This window comes from Ambystoma mexicanum, chromosome 4p, assembly GCF_040938575.1.
Source record: "Ambystoma mexicanum isolate Mex_15411 chromosome 4p, UKY_AmexF1_1, whole genome shotgun sequence".
NCBI classification, from domain to species: Eukaryota; Metazoa; Chordata; class Amphibia; order Caudata; family Ambystomatidae; genus Ambystoma; species Ambystoma mexicanum.
In genome coordinates this window covers 529,074,737-529,093,692 of record NC_090927.1, presented here as the reverse complement: position 1 = coordinate 529,093,692, position 18,956 = coordinate 529,074,737, and positions in this window count along the sequence as shown.

The following is an 18,956-nucleotide window of genomic DNA, read 5'->3' as shown; positions in this document are numbered from 1 at the left end:
GTCAAACCCTATCTCTCCCCCAAAAACTGCCTGGCCATAGCCCGAGCCACAGTAGGGGCAAGGCTGGACTACTGTAATGTTCTGTTCCTAGGCACTTCATCCAAAAACCTGAAGAAACTCCAAACCACACAAAACAACGCCCTCAGAGCTACCCTCAGCATACCCAAGAGGGAGCAGATATCTCAAGCCAGGAGGGATGCCCATTGGCTCCCAGTTAAACAGTGCATCATCTTTGAAGCACTCTCAATCACACACTCGTGCCTCGCTAACACAGCACCTCCCTACCTCTCAGAAACCATTCACTGCGCCACCTCAGAAAGACCTAAGCGGGCCCAACACTGCAATCAGCTGGAAGTCCCGACCTTTAGAAGAGCCAAAGCAGGAGGTGCAAGCTTCGCAGTCCTAGCTCCAAAAAACTGGAACACACTACCACCAGAACTCATAAAAGAAACATCACGCACAGTGTTCTGTAAGGCCCTGAAAACTCAACTCTTCGCCTAGCCACTGTCCCACACTCGCACCCTTCCTTAAAATGTGAAAACTTAATGGGGCTCACTGTGCAACGCATCTCACCTGTTTTATGAGTAACACCTTCTGTAACTACTGTGAACTGTATGTAAAATGCAATATGTAAAATGTAAAAACCTATGCTAACTTGTTCATCTAAGCAAGTATCCTGTAACAGCGCCACGATGCCTAAGGGCCGTTGAGTGCTTTATAAATACAAATAAATAAAATAAACAAATTGGAAATTAATTGAAGGGTACACTGAAATTACACAGCCATTGACTAAATTATTGAAACAGGGACTGCCCTGGAAATGGGGACAATAACCAATGTGAAGCAGTAGCTAAATTGAAAGATTGTCTAATAAGTGCCCCATGGTTGGCTTATCCAAAGAAGAACCAAGTATTCTTTCAGGAAATAGAGTTCACGGATCGATGTATGACAGCAGTCTTGTATCAAAAGCATGATTCAAATAGCAAACCCATTGCATGTGCTAGCAAAGCATTGTCACAGGTGAAAACAACATTTTATGAATATGAAAAAAACACTTTTGACTACTCGCAGTACAACATTTCTGCACATTATTCAAGAAAAGCGGGTCATTGTTGAAACTTAACACCAGCCCCCGCAAATCTTGTAGAATAAAAAACATCTTGTTGAGTGCAGCACCCCTGTGGGCCTCAGTGGGTTAGATTAGAAGGTACCCCCCGGGTGAGCATGAGAATATGTCCAAAAAGTAGTCAAGCAGCAGAATTGGCTGACGTTTACAAAGCAATATCCACAGCAGCAAATTAAAAGAAATATTTTTGGTTACTGACTCTGATTATGCCCGGAAGAGTTTTGTAGAGTACTTGCCGGGGTGGAAGCAAAGAGGAATGGTCACATTTAACCTTTAAAAAACACTGCATTATGGCAAATTAGTTCAGGGCATTGACAATCTTGTTTCAGTGAATGAGATGTAAATTCACTGGAGGAAGATATACGAGCTTTCCAGAATACTGGGGGAAGATAAGGAAGGAAATGACAAGGCTGATCAATTGGACACAACTGGGGCAGTAATGGGTGAATTGTTTCCAATTGAGCACTTGATCAGTGAGATCCAAGTGGATGTGGTAACATGTTCCAAATCTCAGGGAACAAGTAGTCAACCAGTGGGGCAATAGAGTTTTGAGAAGCCTCATTAGGACTTCATCAAGGCACAGAAAGAAGACCCAATCATAGGTTTCTTGTACAATCACTGTCAGATGCAGAGCAAAATCCTTTAACAGAGGAGGACTACAAAGGAAGAGAAGAATTTATGGTGTTGTTGAAGAATAAAAAGAGATTTCATTTGCAAGATGGACTGTTGGTCCGAGAACCCATTTCAGGTCAGATACAATGTGTGGTCCCTATGCCATTTCGGGGACTGATGCTTCATCATGCCCATGATGCAATCACAGAGGAACACAGAGGTTTGCAGAAAACATTGGAAATATTTAAAGAATATGCATATTGACGGCATATGTCCCAAGATGTGGAGTTGTATACCTGGCGGTGCTTGGTGTGCACAACATTCCAGCCGCCTCCCTAACACAGAGAGCCCCATTAATGAAAAGAGGTCTGACACTACCCTGGCCAGATTTGAAAATAGATTTCATTGTCCCAGTCCAAAGATCAGATCATCACGAGGAAACAAATGCGTGTTAGCAGTTGCCTGTTTAATGTCTAAATGGTGGGAGTGCATACCGGCACCTGATTGTAGTGCACATACAGCGACTACTTTGCTCTTTGCTGGTGAATCATATATTTTCTAGATTTGATTTACCTCAAAGAACAATCAGACCATGGAAGCCATTTTACTACAGCAGTGATGACAAAGATTTTGGTTTTAGGAGCTTTTTGTGATATCACTGTGAAACCCCCGCGACCAGTATTTTAATTTAGATCTGTAGGTGTCGCATTGGTGTGTGAAAGACGGAGACTAAGAGATCCCCCACTCCGTTTGTTTGTAAGGAAATCTGTATTTTCCACACACCCTCTTGCTGTGCCACAATTATGTATGATCAAAGTTCCACAATCACATGTGTTGGTGATCCAATTAGTTTTGTTCATTGGCCCTTTCCGATTATACGTGTTTTGGCATATGATTTTTTAAATCAGGGCATATCTATAATCTCCAATAAGTGAACGAATGAGTAAGAACAAAATAAACATTCATGCCATATTGTAAAACCAAAAATATAAACGGTATAGTGAAAAATGAGAATGTCAGAATATGAATGCAAAATAAAAATAAATAAATAATGATAAAAGACAACCCCCCCCCCAATGGGGACAACGTCCAACACCCCCATGGGGCAAAAATCCCAAAACATGACAGGCAAATATAATAAACCATCATATTTTCATCATATGATCATGTTAAAAAAAAAACATAGAATAAAAGTGGCAACAATAGTACAAAAAACATGAGAAAATCCCCAATGGGACCAAAATTGGCAATGGAGAGACCGATATTAGGGGGGGGGGGTTTCAGGAAGGAAAATGAAGAATTGGAGAAAAATATATAACGAATGGGGAAAGAAACATTCAAAAATAACAATTAGTGCATTGTCTTAGTGATTATAAAAAGCATATGGGCATTTTACATGTTGCATACATATCAAACATTTCCATAACGAATTGAGACTGGGTTCATTTGCAAATTGTATATATATGCGTTACTCTATCTGTCCCACGACGCCTGTCCTGTCCCACTTTACATATTATAATAGTTCAAAGAGTTTCCTTACCCTTCAGCGTTATTCATATATGCATGTTTGTAGAGATGTTGAGTACTGGGGTAAATCCCATCTGCTGCAAAACGACAATAAAAAATAACACTTAAAAGCCATGTGGCGTATGATATTTCCTGACTTATCCATCTTGACATGGTGTGGTGTGTCCATCAATTGATTTTAAGCCGTGCGTAAGCTGAAACACTTGTGGCTGTGTTTAATATTTGATGCACCTGTTTCCACGTAACGTTATATTTCATCTCTCTCGGGCAGTTGTGCACATTTAGGTAAATAGGGGAGTGTGCTTGTGCAATAAATTAAATTAAAGTAATTGTTCCTCTACTGTTTATTGTTTGTGCAATTAAACACGTGTGGCTGAGTTAGGAATGCGCAAATGCAAAGAAATTAAGTTGGAGTAATAGCTTGTGTTTAATCTGAAATTGCTTAATGCAGCATTGTGTGCATTATTGACCTAGCAGCACGGATGTTAATCTAATTGGGTAATGCGGTGGGTGTGCTCGCTGAGACCCCTAGGGCTTACCTGAAAATGTTGGTTTCTTGCAGCTTGCGTCGTGTGTAATGGCTACCGGTCCTCTAGTAGGTCATGTTTATCTGCTGTTGCCATGGAAGCATGGTAGTCCTACCATTGTTTCCATGGACTGCTGGAGCTTGTTGGCCATACTTTGGGAGCTCTAAGCATACTTTGACGAATATGTGCTCACTCTGATTGGTCCAATTACCGTTCTGGATGCTCGGAGAGTAATTAAACAAGATACCACTTTAAGATGCCTCCAAAAAGGGATTGTTAATTATATATGTGTATCATAATGTCAAACAAAATATATGCGTAAAATATATGATGCATCCGTGTTAAGTGTTCCTTGTCCCTGGTAGTTGCTTGAAACTGCCTGAGGCTGGCCCCATGGAAGGTTTGTTAGGAGGTGATTCATGATAATATCCCTGTGCTAAGACTAGTGTTTTATGGGAAATGTAGTCCCAAAGTTAATCGGTTTGAATATCCCGGAAGATGATGATGTAAAACGTACATGTCAGGTCAATTCAATGCTCACATTAATAGTAAGTGGCCATTGGTCATTGGCCCTCAATGCTTTATGTGAATCAAGGTCCCGAGGTGCTAACTCTGGTGTCTTGTGGGAAATATGTTCCCAATGTTAGTGCATACACATCTCCCAGAACATTAAGATGGTACTGTGAAAGATAAATGTTATGTTAATTTACTACTCTCCTGAATGCTAATGGTTTGTTAGGAGCTGATTCATGATAATCTCCACGTTCTAAGACTAGTGTTTTATGGGAAATGTAGTCCCAAGGTTAATAGGTTTGAATATCCTGAAAGGTGATGATGTAAAACGTACATTTCAGGTCAATTCAACGCTCTCATTAATACTGCGTGGCCATTGGTCATTGGCCCTTAATGCTTTATGGGAATTGTAGTCCCAAAGTGGTGAAATTAAAATGCCCTAATCCCTGAGGAGTGCTTATTAGGATGGTTTGGCAAAGGTTAATCCCTTGAAGAGTTGACTGGGAGCTAAATCAAGGTCCCTGGGTGCTAACGCTGGTGTCTTGTGGGAAATGTGGTCCCAATGTTAGTGCATACACATCTCCCAGAACATTATGATGGTACCGTGAAAGATAAATGTTATGTTAATTTACTACTCTCCTGAAAGCTAATAGGCCATTTGTCAATGACCCTCAATACTTAATAGGAAATGTGATCCCAGCTTCAAATATCCTGCTGAATGCTATAAGTAGCATGAGGAGTGCTTGTTAGGCTAATTTGGCAAAAGCAAAAATGTTGTATATTTATCGTCATTTGACTAGGTATATTTTTAAGATATGTACTTGTCTCTTTTTCTCTGCCTAATGCATGCATAAATTAAACGTTATCGGTTACTGGTTTACCATTCTAGCGATGCCTGTTTAGCTGCTGTTTAGCTAATCACAACTTCAAGAAGCTTCAAGAAGCTTCAAGAGACCTGAATTTGGAGATAACACCTGGAGACCGCTGTTAGCCAGGCCCCGGTGTGCAGTGTGTGAATTTAGGCTCTGTAGCCTTAAACAGCTTGGTCTTGGCTGTCTCCGCCCCCTCCAGGAAATGGAGCATAAAAGGAATGTTGTGACGCCCTTGTAGCGTTAAGCCTGCTCTCGACAAGGGCACATTTTTTTCTGCTGTTTAGCTGTTTGCTGTTTTGCTGGACCTGGAGTTGAATGTCATCTTAGTCCAGCATAACGATTCTGACGGCTGCAATCGTAAGGTAACATGCTGTAATTACACACTTGTTTTGGAATCCATTATATTGCGGCGATCTGTCTGAGTGAACTCAGTCAGTGTTCTTATTATTTTTTCCTATTACTTTGTGCTGCTATTCTGAAACTTACATTTACAGTGTTTATTACAAGCATTGAATATTGCTGAGAGCACATGCAGTGACTGCGGGCTTTTAGCCTTGGAGCTACACGTCTCTTACTCCTCATATTTCACAAGGAGCAAGTTATAAACACTCTCATTTTCTGTGGCTGAAGACTCTTGGAACTAGGTTCCATTGATTCTGCCAACCAGGCGAAGAACTTTACCTACCTTTTAAAAGCAGTTTGTTCAATCGGATCAAGCTCCTAATACACCTGTGCTATCAATTAAAGGATCTTTACCATTGTACTAAGAAAAACAAATCACTAACTGGTTAAAGCACTCATAGGTGAAAATATAAGTGACCATGAAATTGCGGAGTAATCCTACTGAGGATGATCTCAGAGCCCCAGAATGGGAGGAGCCCAACGTACTTAATTGTTGTTCCAATGATGGCACAGTGCGCCCCTCAGACATGACAATACAGGTAGACAACAAATGTCAGTGTAGATCCACATAGACTCCTTCAATTCTACACCTACTAGAATGATTGGAGCACAGGAAGAGGGACCGACTTTGGTCGAAAATTGGAAAAAAAGGGCTTCAATTCACTGTTACCACAACAAAAATACAAGAAAATTGAAGAGCACTTCGGAGAAAGAAAATCTCGAAATGAAGTTGCTTTCATGTTGACCTCCGGTGAACGATCAAGAACCCTAAGTTGTTCCGCAATAATATCCTCAATAATATCATTGGACCCTGACACAAGCGATCATCCATTGGAGAAGTTGACCTTTTGTAACATGGAAAAAACACAAGAATCATCACCTCTCGAACAGGAAGAGAACCTGTTAATACCACAAGTACATCCCGAGGACAAGAACCCGCAAGTAGAAATCGCTCAAGCTTCACTCCACTCCAACTGAACACACCTTTAGCGCACTAAACTATGTATTAAATTCGTTGGTATCTTTCTTTGAATTGCTGAAGGGGGAGGACAATCTCAAACTTGTTCCTTCCTCGAATTGACAAAAGAGGTAGCCTCATTGGATGGGGCGGTGGTGGATGTTGTAATCTCATTAACACAAACATTCTGCATCTGCAACAAATTCAAGACTTGAAAGTGGAATCAACAAAAACAGGGCATGGACCTCTATGCTATCCAAAGATCCATTGCTCTGAAAAACGCATTTGAGGAGGCAAATACAACTACACTCCAAGAGCTTTTGATGCAACTACAACTGTTGAACCGGAAAGAACTGGAACTGCATCATAAAGCTAGTGAAGAAGAAGAGAACTTACAGATGGACAACACACCATTATCCAAATCTATCTTAGAGGAATTGCGAAGACTGGTCAACATGGGTGAAGACTTTTAAGAGGAAGATCTAATAAACACTCATTCAGCCACCAGTTCTCTAACCCGAGATGAAAATCAAACACAAGAGGAAACACGTGATTCACAACAAAACATGTTGTTAGGTGTTAAGAGGGAAAGAAAAAGAGAAGCAAGGAGACAAAAAAGACTAAAAGGAAAATCTGTTAAAAAGAAATGTGGAAAAAAAAAACAATAATCGCATGATGACCAAGCATACGTTTCCATATAATAAACACAATCAAGGGAAATCCTCCAACGATGACGCAGAGGGTGAAAGGAAAGCAGTTTATATGACATCTACAGGCTCACAAACTAGTAAAGTGACGACTGAGCAAATCGCAGCTAAAACACTACCACTTCCAAAAGAGAGCATACAAATTGCTCCCATCTTCCTCAAAAAAGGATCCAAAACGAGGACCACACCAACTCGAATAATGGAAGTAGAACTTGGAGCTGCTAAAGTTCACAAAAAAATTGCCCCCATCTTTTTTAAAAAAGCTCTCAAGTACAATCCCAGGAAAAAACCCAGAATGTGTAGTAGAAATAAAACGTGGTGCAGGCAAGTTTAGAAGTCTGGGGTGAAATGGGCTAGAAATAGAAAAACGCAAGGACATGCAAGAAAAACAAGATGCAAACCCTGAGCCTACCACTACAGAGAGAGAATTGGCTGTATTAGCCTTCAAATCCGATATAAACTAGGAAAAGGTTGTAGGGCAAATGAAAAAATCTAAAAAAACGAGATAACAATCAAAATGATTACGATATTCTCTTACATGGATCCTCACAGCAGATCTTAGAAGCACATAGGAAAGAGATTCGACATGCTGTTGATGCTTACATGATAGCACAACCAGTGCACAAAATATCTTACCCATTGTGAGATTGGTAGAAAATCTCCTCCACAGGAATATGTGACATCTGCAATAGATGGAGTTTCCAATGGCAACCAAGCTTCTCCCATTGAAGTTCAGATCTCGGTTTACCATTCCTTGGCCCAAACATCTGTAATGCATAACTCTGCCCAACCCTCCCCTCAGACTAATACAATTCAATTGGCACTGCCACCCATAGGGGCAACATCACAAGTAATTACTGAATTTGGAAGCAAAAGCATCATCTCAGCATTGGCCCCAGAAATCCAACGGCTAATAGAAACAACTATTGCAAACTCCTTTGAAAAAAAAACTTTGGCAGTTCCATCCACCATTAATGATAGACTTGATCCAATTCAACAGAAAATATTTCTCACAGGAGGTGTAAAACGACCAGCATTACACTCACTAATTATCTTGTGTCACCCACCTCCCAATGTACAGTATGATATAAACCGTAAATCTATTCTCACCATCTTTTCAGAAATTCCAGAATTGGAGGCTATTGATTCTGCTGACATTCAATTAGTTGAGTTTGAAAATGCAAATATACTCTCCTCGGTCAAACTTTGGATTAACTCCAGAGTTGTTCTTAACACGATATGGTTAGCAAAAAGCTGCTTGTATGATTTGGGTTTTATTATAGAAGCAAACCAACTGACATCTAAAGTTTCACCAGTAAATCCATCACTCTCTGCAATCATTCAAGGGAGGGGCAATACAAGAAGTGCTAACCTGGGCCCTGGAGAAGACTCTGAAACATCTTGTAACTGTCATCTCAAACGAAATATGCACTAACTAGGCCAATCCTTGAAGCAAACTTGTGTCTCCCTGATCAGTTGGAATACAAGAGGGTTCCATCATCTTATAAATAATTTTAACCCAAGCATTGAAAACATTGATATAGCCACATTTCAAGAAACATGGCTTACTACTATTCCGACTTGGGATAAACATGATATACATTTAAATCCAGCACAAAAATTAAACCACGGCAGACCAACATCTGGCCTACTTATAGCTGTCAAACAAGACCCGCTATTTAAATCTGAAAACTGGTTCTCTCCAAATCCCTTTTTACAGATGATAAAGCTCACGGTTGGTAATACATCAAATGCCCTGATAAATGTATATTGGAACCCTGCTGGTATTTCCGACTATATTTTTATGAGAGACATGACTTCTTTATTGGAGTTGGTTTGCTTTGATAAAGCTGAAGTATATGTAATTATACCAGGGGATTTAAACCTGCCTTGTCTTGGACCGCCTAAGCATAGTAATAGATTAACACTATGGACACACTATGTTGAAACATACAATTTTCGAATGCTGAATGGTTCAGTTGCAGATGATATGCCGTCACAACCAACATGGCATAGAGGCAATACCTCAGCAATAATTGATTACATTTATGTGAATCAGCCCCTCATTACAGAAGTCATAACATTTCGGATTAACCCTACAACTTTGGGTGACCATAACAGCCTTGTAATGTATTGGAATGTAACAGAATTGGTAAATGACCACACAGTTAAAAGCACTGTAAACCTCTTGACAGTTAATTCTGGTGGTAATAGATTATGTTGGACTGAAACATCTCTGAAAAGATTCAATCAATTTTATGCAAGAGCATTAAATAAAATGACTGTGGATCATTGTCAACAAATTCCACATCATAATTGAAAGCAATTATTTCAATACAAATCAAACAAATTTAAGGTAGCCAAGATCCAAACCTTACATGTATTTAATAAGGAAGTAGTAGCTGCAAAAAGAACGTTTCGTTCAAACAAAGGTCAAGCTTCAAAACTTCCGTTAAATATCAGACATACAGTTCTAACCCAATTGAAAACAAAGCAGCACAAGAACTGGTTACGATCATACAAAGCAGTCTTGTATCAAAATGATAGTTCGAGAATGTTGAGTGCTCTAGCTGGCAAAAACACATCACAAATTTGGGCGACTATTAATCAAACAACTGTAGGGCACCAGATTGCTTATCAGTCGAATAATGTGTCAGAACAGGCTTGGGTGAAACATTTCTCGAACTTATATCTGCCATCTTCAAACTCCTACCTCCAAAGTCCTCTGCAGCCAGCAGAAAAATTCTCCCTAACATTTGACAAAGAAGATATTCTGTTTTTTATTAACAAGGTGAGTCAATCGAGAGCGTCAGGGCCTGATGGGCTATCAACCTTTACATTGAAGCAACATCTGGGAATTTGGTCTGAAATATTATTTAATATGTTTTCAAACATTATTCACACACAACTAATACCTCAATTATGGAAACATTCCATCATTCTTCCAATCTATAAGAAAGGCAGCAGATCCGATCCAGTGAGTTATAGGCCCATCGCCCTGCTGGATGGCCCGGGAAAAGTTTTCAATCGCATTGTGCTTAGAGATCTGAATAACTGGGCTTCCAGTTTAAAGAACAGAGATCCCTTTCAAGCTGGTTTTGTGTCTGGTTTAGGGACATCACCAAACATCATCACTTTGAACATGTTAAAATCTCAGTGTGCAGATCGGAACCAACCATTATATTTGGCATTTATTGACTTCCGGGTTGCCTTTGCTTCTGTTGATCGTGATTTGCTTTACAAAAAATTAATTTGTTATGCCTGTCCCTCTTCTCTCATCTCCATAATTAAACAACTACTTACCAACACATCACTGCAAGTCCGGCTCACAATGGAAGGGCTACTCTCCAAACTGATCTTTACTGGGCAAGGTCTTAAATAGGGTTGTATTCTGGCATCTTTTTTGTTCAATCTGTTTATTCTTGATTTCGGTGAATCATTTTCAAACATTATAAGTGATGCACCAAAACCGGGTCTTCAGTGCATATCCTGGATGTCATATGCGGATGATCTGGTTCTACTGTCACAAACCCCTAGTGGGCTTCAAAATCTATTGAACAAATTGTCTGCATATTCATTGGTAAACAATCTCATCATCAATTTGGAAAAAACACAAATTCTCATCTGTCACAAGAACAAAAACAACCCCCCAAAAAAATACAAGTGGCACCTACATAATGTTGAACTGTTGAATGTCCAAGACTATAAATATCTAGGTCTGACAATTTACAACACCCTGTCTGAAAATGCCTATATTGTTTCACTGAATTTAAAATTGTAAATGTTGAAATCTCAAGAAAACATATTAGTATACAAATATGGTAAATCTTCATACAGTCACATTATGTCGTTCTATCAAGCAAAAGTGGTGCCGATTCTATTGTATGGAGTTGAAACCAAACTCCCGATGAAGTGCAATATATGGGATTTATGTGAAGCTCGATTCTGGAAATCTGTGCTAAAACTACCGAAATGCACTCCACTTCCCATGATTCATTTTGAACTGGGTTTGGTTTCGCTTTTTGCACAACTATTATGGAAGATGTGTGGTCTATTTCGAAAAAATGTCTACTAGGACTTACAAATAATAACATCTTAAGCACAGTTGCGTACCATCTTGTAGGCTTGCCACACTTCTTTGTAAATAAATGGAGAAGTTGTGTATTGAATGCATTGTCTGATGCATCCATATCCTTAGAAACCTTGCTAATAAATCCTGATTGAGCAAAGTTAAAGTTGTTCCAATATGACTGGAAATCTAATAGAGCTAAATGCTGTACTTATAACGACTTTAATGAACAACTGTTTAGGGTGAAGAGATTACGAACAATGTCAGATTATTTGGTTAAATTCCCCTCGCCACACATTAGACAACAATACTTGTGTTTTAGATGTAATCTTCTACCAACAATGGAAATAATGGTGAGGAGAGGAATTCACCCTAAAGAATCAAACTATTGTCGATTCTGCAAAAAATCAAATTCTTGTGAAACCTTGCAGCATTTAATAGTAAGTTGTCCAGCTTTACCTTCAAAGAGTAAAACTTACTTCAGTGACCTGTTATGTGTGTACACTCTGATGGACGAAAATGAAATATGGACCAACATTTTTAGAAGCACGAAATTGGCAGTTAGGGTTGCAATAAAACAATAGCTAAGTGCAGTTTTACCCAATGTTTACAATGAAATTGAGTGATTATCTCTTTAGCAATTTGATTAGAACTATCTTTAGGCTTTGGAATGGTACTTTTACATAATCATGAATTATTTGTTAATTGTGTATATGAACTTGATATAAGTTTTAATAATGCTAATGTTTATTTGTGATTATATTTCAAAGGTTGATTTTATCAGCCACCAAATAAAAAATAAAAAAAATAAAAAAAGAAGTCCCCTATGTGGGGATCCAGCTTGAGCAGATACCAGTTTCTTTTCAGTATCCTTCTGATAAGGTAATTATTAGAACAGTATGTGGTGATGAATTTGACTTTGTTGTCGGATGGTAGTCCTTTGTCTTTTTGTGTCAGAGTTTGTACTCTCAGTGTCTGTTGCGCTATGTTTCGTGGTGTTTGAATGCTTTTATGTGAATATCCTCTGACTGAAAATCGGCTAGACAACAATTCACATTATGTGCCGATATGTATAGAGTCCCCACAGTTTCTTCTAGCTCTAATGAATTCTGCTTTCGGAATGTTCATAAGTAGAGGTTGGTAGTGACAACTGGTGGCAAACAATGTTGAATTGACGTCAGTCTCTTTGTGATATGTTTTTGTCTTTAAGTGGTCTCCTGATACATAGATTGTTAAATCCAAGAAATTGATCTCTGTTGTACTCGAGGTTCCTATGAATTCAATTCCAAGTTTGTTCTCATTGATTTTTTTGCCTGAAAGCTTCCAAATCTTGAAATGTGCCCTTCTATATTAAAAAGACATCGTCAATGTAGCATGTCCATTTGATGACGCATTTCTTGTATGCTTCAGTTGTGTAAACTAAAAGATTTCAAACATACCCATTTCCAGGTTGGCCAAAGTTGGTGCGTATTTTACGCCCATTGCGACACCTTTTTTTTGTTTAAAAAATTGATTCTCAAATAGAAAAAATATTATTGTCAAGTGTAGCCATAAGCATTTCTTTGAGCATGCAAACAAAGGGGAAGTGAGATGCTGATTCTTCTTTGAATATGCAGAGGAGGCAATCAGGAACTACTCCTAAGACAAGAAGAAGCAAAGTTCATCTGTCGTTTCAGAAGTGTAGAGTCGGGTTTGAACACAGACAATGAGATGGCATATTTCTTTAATAAAAACCAGCACAATATTAGCGACATCACTAACTGTAATAACATTCATGAATTTGTGAATGAATGCTTTTATAGCAATAACTACTACCGTACACCTGTACAAGATCAGGCATCGCTAGAATGGTAAACCAGTAACTGATAACGTTTAATTTATGCATGCATTAGGCAGAGAAAAAGAGACAAGTACATATCTTATAAATATACCTAGTCAAATTACAATAAATATATAACATTTTTGCTTTTGCCAAATTAACCTAACAAGCACTCCTCATGCTACTTATAGCATGCAGCAGGATATTTGAAGCTGGGATCATATTTCCCATTAAGTATTGAGGGTCATTGACAAACGGCCCATTAGCATTCAGGAGAGTACTAAATTAACATAACATTTATCTTTCACTGTACCATCCTAATGTTCTGGGAGATGTGTATGCACTAACATTGGGACAACATTTCCCACAAGACACCAGCGTTAGCACCAGGGGGCCTTGATCTAGCTCCCAGTCGACTCCTCAAGGGATTAACCTTTGCCAAACCAGCCTAATAAGCACTCCTCACGCTGTTTATAGCAGGCAATAGGGCATTTCAATTTCACCACTTTGGGACAACAAGTCCCATAAAGCATTGAGGGCCAATGACCAATGGCCACGTAGTATTAATGTGAGCGTTGAATTGACCTGACATGTACGTTTTACATCATCACCTTTCAGGATATTCATACCATTTAACTTTGGGACTACATTTCCCATAAGACACTAGTCTTAGCACAGGGATATTATCATGAATCAACTCCTAACAAACCTTCCATGGGGCCAGCCTCAGGCAGTTTCAAGCAACTACCAGGGACAAGGAACACTTAACAGGGATGCATCATATATTTTACGCGTATATTTTGTTTGACATTATGATACACATATATAATTAACAATCCCGTTTTGGGGGCATCTTACAATGGGATATTGTTTAATCACTCTCCAAGCATACAGAACGGTAATTGGACCAATCTGACTGAGCACATATTCCTCAAAATATGCTTAGAGCTCCCAAAGTATGGCCGACAAGCTCCAGCAGTCCATGGAAACAATGGTAGCACTACCATGCTTCTATGTTAACAGGAGATAAATATGACCTACCAGAGGACCGGCGGCCATTACACACGATGAGAGCTGCAAGAAACAAACATTTTCAGGTAAGCCCTAGGGGTCTCAGCGAGCACACCCACCGCAGTACCCAATCAGATGAACATCCGTGCTGCAAGCAGCCATGGATGCTAGGTCAATAATGCACACAATGCTGCATTAAGCAATTTCATATTAACCACAAGCTATTACTCCAACTTAATTTCTTTGCATTTGCGCATTCCTAACTCAGCCACATGTGTTTAATTGCATGAACAATAAACAGTAGATGAGCAATTACTTCAATTTAATTTGTTGCCCAAGCGCACTCCCCTATTTACCTAAATGTGCACAACTGCACGAGAGAGATGAAATATAACGTTACGTGGAAACAGGCGCAGCAAATATTAAACACAGCCACAAGTGTTTAAAGGAATGGTTCCGTCAGAAACATTGTTGTCCCTATGTTTCGGCCATGTGCTTTTAATCTTAATTCGATCGATCGTACAAACATTTGATATGCACCTTACCTGAGTTTTCATCTCATGAACACAAGCAAAATCAGGCAGCAGGGCGCGGCCATCTTGTGATAATCTTATCACTTGCCGCATCGCCCTGGGTGACCTGTGTTTGCCGCACTAAATCATATACCCGCCCCTGAGCCTGACATCACCAAATCATTTATATTCTCCACCTCTCTCTGTGATGTTGCTGGGCAGCGTGGCCAAACGCGCCCAGTCGTCACCTACGCAACTAGACGTGGAACCCGGAAAACAACACACATAATCTCACAGCGCGGCGCTTCACAATTAGGAATATGAAACTGTACTTTAAGTGGAAACAACAAGACTGTACAATTAGTAAAGTACATTTATTTCACATTAAATGTTTCGATAACAATCGGCGTGTGACCGAATCAATTAAAATAGAACTTTCTTTCTTTGCCGGTACCGCGTACGGACAGATTGGACCTTGTCTGTCGTTTAATAAATCTGCAAATGTTTATTGTGAGTCACGAGCTGTTCCTTTTGGGTACACAGGGTGTTTGTTTTGGGTTAAAAATCTGCAAATGTTTATCGTGAGTCACGCCCTGTTCCTTTTGGGTACACAGGGTGTTCGTTTGGGTAATCGAAGCACTTCAGTCGCACGGTGAGTTGCAAGGCTGGTGCTTCAACTTGGCACTAGACAACCGTAAAGGTTGTTATGTTGCTCCAAATTGCCGGTACCGCGTACGGACATATTGGACCTTGTCTGTCGTCCCAAAAGACGGTTAAGTAGATCCAGTGATTGACATGTCGCTGCAGCTGGTGGTTGAAGAACCCATCGGTCGGGGTCTGGAATAGATGACAATCGCAGAACGGCACGATGTAACTGTTTGCAAAAGATAAAAATCGAAAAGTGTCTCAGTAGCCGATCTTTATTACAATTATTCATTTCATTTATTAGCGCAGAGGTGACACAATGTGAACCGAGAGAATACAATGTGGAATATCAAAGTACTCTGCTATTTTCTTCCGTGGATAGTGCAAATGATAATGTTGAGCTCTAAACGTAATGCGTAAACTGGGGCAATAATTCGAGGTGCAAAAACAATATAATGATTTATTAGCATTGAGCCAGTGAGAAACGAGTGGTGGCATTCGTCTCGATGCTGGCTTGCCCCTGTTGCCCGGTAGTAGAAGTACTAGCACTTCATTGCAATATGCCGAACAGAACAAACAAGTACAATGTCACCCATCAGTAACGGTCAGCTATTCTTATTTCAATTAGATCTGGTATGAAATCGTCTAAAGAGAAACTTACATTATATTCGCAATTTCCATTCTCTAGGCGTAATGCAGACCGTAATGCAGAATCCTCCATTCGTGCCAACGTTTTCTCATAAACTGAACTTACATGTAACTAGGTGCAGTTTCGGAATGGGCAACCTAATAATATCATACGTTATTACACCCCCCTCCAATTCAATCCCTTTCGGAATGGTCCCTGCCTTTCAAGGTCAAAAAACAATAGAACCTTATACTGTGTGAGGGACGCGTGGAGCCTCACAGCTCCCAAGCCGAAATTCAAAGCTGGTGACCTTCACTCAAAATGAACGTACATTCTTACTTTGCAACATCCTGTGTCAACGCATCCATGATAAAATGAATTTTGAAACACGGGCTCAGGAAATAGGGGGCCGCTCATTGTTTGTGGCGCTGCTCAGCTGTAGGTGAAATTTGCCAATAGGGCCACCACTGCTTATTTCATGGCCTCTTACCCCATGGCATGTTTTCACAGTCAGTACTTCTTGCGTACCTAAAATGTTTTGTGGCCTATGTCTAATCCCTTTTGTAGGTACAGCAGTTATTCAGCTTTTTGCAGAACTTTATTGCAAGTCAACTGCCAAAAGCCAAATATTCTTACACACTGTTACCCATTGTTCATTAACACGAAAAATAAAGGTCCCACAGTATCTCAACTAAACTGTGAAATGTGAAAGAAATCGTAATAATTGTAATATATTTTCAAGATAAAGGACTGAGAGGATAGATTTCAAAAGACAAAATGCATACTTTATTTATACAGATTATAGAAAAAAATGTGCAAAAATAAAAAAAGACAGTAATCATTTCAAGCGGGATTTGAACGATTTAACAAGCTCTGCGTTGGGTGGACATGGTACGTTGGCAATGTTTTGTGGCAATGTATGTGTACTCTGAACAGATTTGTGCGCGATTCCATGACTATGCATCTCAACGACATTAACAATGAGATCTTTCACAAAATCGAATTCCATTTGATCATATACTGGCTTGACCACCCATTTTTTGCTTCTTTTTGTAAAGGCCATATTGTAGCGAAGCATCCCTAAATTTCCTGCAATCCTAGATTGTTCCCAGCCCACATTCTCGTTATGCGCTAATACCGCTAGTAACGTCCTACATTTCATCCCCTGGATGCCAAAATGCAATCTCTTTGGCCTGTACTTTAGGCACATATTGTGGAACACCTCCAAATCTCCTGTATGACAGAATTCTGTGAGTCCCTTCAGATCTCTTGATAGAGTTTTATCAAACACAATCTTCTCAAGGGCTTTGTGTGTGGGTGAAGATGGTATCAACCACTTCTTCTTCCGTGCCTGCTCTGGGGACAAAGGGCCATGTTCACATTGGTGGAAATGTTGGTTTTCTGTCCAGTGGTGAACATTGGAACAGTGGTGCATCAGTGAGCACCATTTTTCCAGTAGAATTTCCACAGACCCATCACATGTTTTGGAGCTCCACCAAAGATGGTTGCTTAAAGACTGGGACCATTGCGAAATACTTTCGAAACCTTTTTTTTTTCCTTGCAGCCAAGATTTTTTTATTAATTGATTTGGTAACATGCTATACATCAAATTGATGTTTAACATTAGGATACTGCTCTCTCATTGTCTTGGCTATTGAAATATGTCTGTCCGTGGCTATGAGGTTGATTTGCATTCCCCTCGATTGTAGATCTTCCAGTGATTTTATAAAACCAAGTTTCTCCATGGCCACCGAGGATTTACATTAGGACACCAGCACGACCACCGAACTCACAATTTTCTTACTTTCCATGTCCTGAAGATGGTAGGTGCAGTACTTAGCAGAAAATCCGGCGCTGTCACACTGTCCATCGCCGGCTAGCCTGAACCGTTTGTCGGGGAATGTAGTTTGAATAGCCAATTGTTCAATTTTCCAAGCTTCACTAACGGCAGGGAATAGATAATCACGTTGGTACTTGTAGCATTGCGTTTTAGAAATGAAATGTAGTCCAACAAACTGAAAGAAACTCGATAACTTTGTGAAACTAGAGCCACTGAAAAGAAAAGCTGCTGCACTTAGTAGATTGCCAGCTGGCAGTTTCCCCAGCATCGGTTGAGCGGACCATGAAAATGCAACTTTTCACAGGTGGCATGTACTTTCAGGTTACTGCCTCGTGTTAGACGAGTCATGCTCACCAATGGCTTTCCACATACTTCCCCTCCCACTGAATGCACACAGTTCAGCATCTTTATAATCTCCATCAAGCTGCTGTCCATTACTATGTATTTGGCCTCTTTTATTATACTGTCATCTGGCAACACTGTTGTTTCGGACTGAACCGTTGTGGACATATCAACCAACCCGGACATACTATAGTCGATATCTTTGTCTGTTTCGTCGGTCAATAGTGTTGATGCTTCAGTTTCTGTCATTTCAACATCTGTTACTTGACGATGGATAGTAGAAAACATCAATGTGTAGCAATGGTCCAAGAACACTTTTGCTGGAATCGCCGGTTTTATTAAATTCATTTTCTGGCCATTGGACATAGGCATCTCGAGTGTGAACACAACGCGCCTCAATGAATAGTTCCTCCATTGTGAAAACCGTTTGGCAAGCAGCATCTGCCATTTGTATCTCTGTCTGTGTCTGCATAGTCTGTACTCGATTGGGCAACTACAGGACAGATAGGAAAAGGGATGTTCAGTCTAAATCCAACATACCGTGTTGTACAATTGACATAAAAAAGCATATAATGAAGGCCTTAGCACAAATCTTTTGCCAACAATAGAAAGTGTTTATAACTAACCTTATTTTTGTTTCTTTTCTTTGAAACCTTCTTTACTCTAACATCAGCAAACTGGCGGACCGACTCTGATACACGTTCCTCCGGTTCAATATACGGATCTTGTATACATCCCTACAAAACATAGTATCCATTTAAAATAAGTCATTGGTATCACACATCTAATTAGACCGACTTTCTTTTATTCGATGGTACTGTCAATGCACATACCTCTGGCTCCGGA